This window comes from Myotis lucifugus, unplaced genomic scaffold, assembly GCF_000147115.1.
Source record: "Myotis lucifugus unplaced genomic scaffold, Myoluc2.0 scaffold_1, whole genome shotgun sequence".
Lineage (NCBI taxonomy): Eukaryota > Metazoa > Chordata > Mammalia > Chiroptera > Vespertilionidae > Myotis > Myotis lucifugus.
Window position 1 is genome coordinate 21,156,312 of NW_005871049.1, and position 4,709 is coordinate 21,161,020.

A 4,709-nucleotide genomic window follows, 5' to 3' on the forward strand; every position below is an offset into this window, starting at 1 on the left:
AAATTTCCCTGGGCACTATGGTCAAATATGCCAGTTAGAATGTAAAGGTCAGTGACAATGCATTTCTTCCCAATACAGACCTCCCCTGCTGGACACGGGTGGTAAAGATCACTTGACCATTCAGAAACACATGAACAAAAAGCCTTTATGACTTTGCCATTTCTTAGTGGTACTTAGTATTTTGCTCAAACGTTCATCTCCAGTAACGAAACAAGTCCCCAAGTTTCCTTATTTTCATTTATCCCTTGACTAGATTTGAGGCAAATAAATACTACAGGTCCATGAAACTAGAACACACTTGCTTCTTCTACTAAATATACAGGGTATGTCCTAACATGGAATTAACTGGAATAGCAGTACACTAGCAAGTGACTGTGGATCCTTAACATTAAGGGGTTCACACAAACGCTTTGGCAGTGCCTACTGAGTTAATTGGAGGGAATGCCAAATACACGTCAGGTCATCTGTAGATTGCTTCAAATGGGAAAAACCTTTTTGTACATTTGGACTCTACAGTATCCTCTCTATTCACCAGCTCGTGAAAAGGAAGGAGTATTTTTAGTTTAACAATTTTTAAAAAGACCTTTCCAGGTAGGGTAAAACTAAAGCTATTTGCTGCAACCATGATCTAAGTTGTAATACTGTTGCATTCTCTAAACGTTGCAGGGTTTTAAAATTTACAATTACTTTAATATTTTTGATAACTAGGAATCTAGTATTGCCATAAAGGAACTAAGTGCCCATTAAAGATTTGTTTGGTATAAATAAATAATTTTTTTGTTTTGTTTTAAATGACAGTAAGCTACAAATCATGGTGTTAACCTTAAACTTTCCCAAGATGAATTGTGTGGCAGTGATCGTGTGGTTGGTTTGTGGAGAACGTATGAAAGCTATTAATATTCTAAAACCGATCGATAAATTGGCTATGTTGTTCCAATGAATGTACAGCATTTCCATTAACCTTTGAAAGCAGCACAGCCTTAAACGCAATGCTTTTGCTTTGTGACTCGGAATGTTTTGTCATTAACAAGAGCGTATTCTTGTAATATAATTCTTTATATCGTTCTCAAGTCTGGCCTTTCAATCCTATGTATGAGTAAACAGATTTTTTTGCTTCCTTTTTTTTTCGTTTTAAATTTTGTACATTCCATCTGTATAGGTCTGTTTCAGACGTTCTGTGTATAGAACACTGAGCCTCCTGCTCTCTGATGTTGATTCTGTTTGATGTATGCTCATTTGTTCTTTTATGAATCAAAACGCTGACTGCCTATTTAAAGAAAAGAATAAACGCTGTGCATCGGAGTGTTTGTATGTTCGTAGCTGCATACGTACCACAGTATTTTGGATGCTTTTAGTGTACAATAAAACTTTAATTCTGTCTTGAAACATAGGAGAAACAAGATTCATGCGTATTATCTTTACCATGCACAAAAAAAATCTCAAATCATTATAATAAAGCTTGTTTTCTCCGTTTCGAGGGTGAATGTTTGCTTATTTAACATAGTCTCTTTTCTAAGGTAGGGCAGCGAAGGGATGTTCTAGAATTTGTGGAAGGTAGCCATCCCGCCACCGAACACCTGATACTAGTCTAGTGAGAAGGTCCCGCCCCAGCCCGGCCGCCAGGGGTCGCTGCGCGCTTCGGGGGAAGGCCGGTCACGCCCACCGCTTCTCTATCCGTCGCTTCGGCCCCCGGGGGCGGGGTTGGCCCCAAAAATCAAACCCCTCCCTGGGGCTTGCCCCCGCCCCTCGCCTCCCAGCGCCGGCCCCCGCCGCCCCCCGGAAAGACGCCGGGCTGCGCCATGGGTAAGAGCTGAGGGCCCGGCGCCGGGGGCCCCTTCCACCCCAAGTCTCCCGGCTGCGGGAGGGCCCCCCTGGGGCTTCGGGGGGCCACCTGGTCCCCCCCGCCCTTTTCCGGCCCGACGCGGCCCTGAGCGCAGGCCGCCCACCTGCCTCCCGCCCGCGGAGCCGGAGGCCGAGGCGCAGCGCCGGGACCCCCGCCCCCTGCGCCCCGGGGCCACGGATGCCCGCCTGCACCCCGCCCCGCTGCACCCCGCGGCCGGCGGCTGTCTCCCGGGCGGGTGCGGTTAGACCCCGGCGTGTTCGGGAGCGTGACCCGAGCATCGCAAACCCTCTGCCCCCGGGACCTGGAGTCACTTCCGAACCGGTGCCCCTCTCCCCGCCTGCCGGCCCCTACGTGCAGCCCCTTAGGGCAGTGGTTCTCCACCTTCCTAACGCCCCGACCCTTTAATACAGTTCCTCATGTTGTGGTGACCCCCAGCCATAAATTTTTTTTTGTTGCTACTTCATAACTGTAATTTTGCTACTGTTATGAATTGTAATGTAAATATCTGATCTGCAGGATGTATTTTCATTGTTACAAATTGAACATAATTAAAGCATAGTGATTATTCACAAAAACAATATGTAATTATATGTGTTTTCCGATGGTCTTAGGCGACCCCTGTGAAAGGGTCGTTCCACCCCCAAAGGGGTGGCGACCCACAGGTTGAGAACCGCTGCCTTAGGGGAACCCCAGACCCGGCAGGACGCCCTTGATCTTGGACCATTGAGTGGGTTTATGATCTTGGACCATTGAGTGGGTTTATGCATCGCAACGGGTAGGGGACGTGTCTGAGCTGCTCTCAATTTCATACATAACCCAGGGACTCTTCACTTCAGATGATTTCTTTGGAAATCAGTTGTTTTTTTCCCCAAAGGGCAGGCATCTCCCTTTGGGGCCGCGGGCAGCTGGTGGGCAGGGAGTTGGTCGCTTCCTTAGGGACGCACCTGGGAGGGCGCCAGGTCCTCCGGGAACTTGATGTCTTCGGGGGTCATCAAGTCATTTGCATAAATCTTCCAAGTTTCATGCTGGCTTTTTGTTTTTGTTTTTCTGCTTCTGTTGGCAGAGAATCAACATCTAATTAAACAGACCTAAGATTTTAATATCTTCATTTAGTGCAGTGGCCGTTATTTTTTGCCGAGCTAATGGTAGACAAGGATTTAGGTTTACGCTGTTTATGTGAAGGTTCTTGTCCAGATGTAATTATAACTGATAACGGCCTCTTTGTGGTTAAACTACCCTCCCAGCCACCTGGGCATGAAAGGATGTAAGAAGCCAAACAGGACCGCGCTTGACTCTGTTACCGGGGCTCTGTGGTATCACGTTTCTCTATAGAGTTATTGGCCCCATAGAACTGAATACTGACAACAATCACACATGCGTTAACTTTGTCCCTTTACCCAATCGCTCTCTACCCATAAATCACCTAATACTTAGTTAATTCTTTTCAGATGCTTAACCTCTGACAATGGAGACGCATGAAAACAAATTAGAAAACTTTTTGTAAGCCCTATCCTTCCTATTTTTTGATAATGATTAAGCATTAAAGTTAGCATTTTTTTAAAAAAAAATCAAAGATGACCTTCCTTCTCTTTCCTGATGGTGAATTAATAGCTGTTTTGACTTGGTCGGGCTTGCTGGGTAAACAGTTATAAGTCCAGACGTATATTTGGGAGGTGGAGAAATGCAGAGTATCCTGCCACTTCGGTGGGCGGCAGATATCATCTCCTTTTGGTTTTGCAGAATTTTATTGTAATTGGTCAGCAGGGCTGACCTTAGGAATTCTGTGACTCCTAGTTGGAGAAGGTCCCTTTGTTGTCCTCAAGTCAAGTTTTGAGTCCCCTTATTTACTAATTTGAAGGCATCTCTCACTTATAGTATCAGGAGATTTTCTTTAACTTTAAGTATTAAGTAAAAGAGCTTTTAGATGCTTGGTTCTGAAAGTAAGGCCTGGCCTTTGTGCCTGCTCTGCCTAACCCGGCACTGAGCTCTGGAAAGGCAAAGGCAGTCCGTGTTCTGAAGATTTCCAGGCCGCCGAGACAGTAAACACACCTTTTTAACTGTAGTAAGATGTGATGATGCAGTTGTATTCTGGGAACACGTGGAATGACACTCAGCCCAACCCGTGAGCTCAGAGAAATTCGGTTAGAGAATGCCTAACTGAAGCCTTGGGAGACTTTCTGGAGTTTCGAATCGGGGAGAGAAGAAGGTGTTTTAGGTAGAACAACATTTTTAAAGGCACTGAAATGGGAAAGAACATTCTCTGGAGAATTACAAGTAGTTTTTTTGTATTACAGCTCAGATTGCTTAGCTCTCCAGGTTTTCATGTAAAATTTGAGGTGAGGAGTGGTACCTGTGAGAGTAGATTGGGACCAGGTGATGGAGGGCCTGTGGGCATCCTTTCCAGGGTGTTGGAGACTTCCGGATGGTTGGGAGCCCTGAAGGCTTTTGACAGTGCAGAACGTGGACTTCGAAGGTGCAGCAAGGTGTGTTTAGGGGACTGCAGCTGTGTTGGAGACAGAGAATGAAGGCCTGAATTGGGGTAGAGGTGGTAGGATGGAGCAGACTGTAGATTTGTGAAATAGTTAAGCACTGAATGGGCAGAAAAGTTGGTGATTCGTTGGCTGTGGGATAAGAGGAAGAAACTAGGATAACTGCCAGGCTGCTGTTCCGGCCTGGGCAACTCGGTGGTATCTAACTGAACTCAAGATCTGCAACAGCAGGTTTGGCGAGTTGACGTGGGAGAGGAGTTCAGTTTAGACCTGAGTTTGAAGTCTGTCCAGCAGACAGGTAGACACAGGAGATCGAAGATCAGGAACACACTCAAGGACTCATGATTTGAGGACCCGGTGTGTTAGTTAAAACCGTG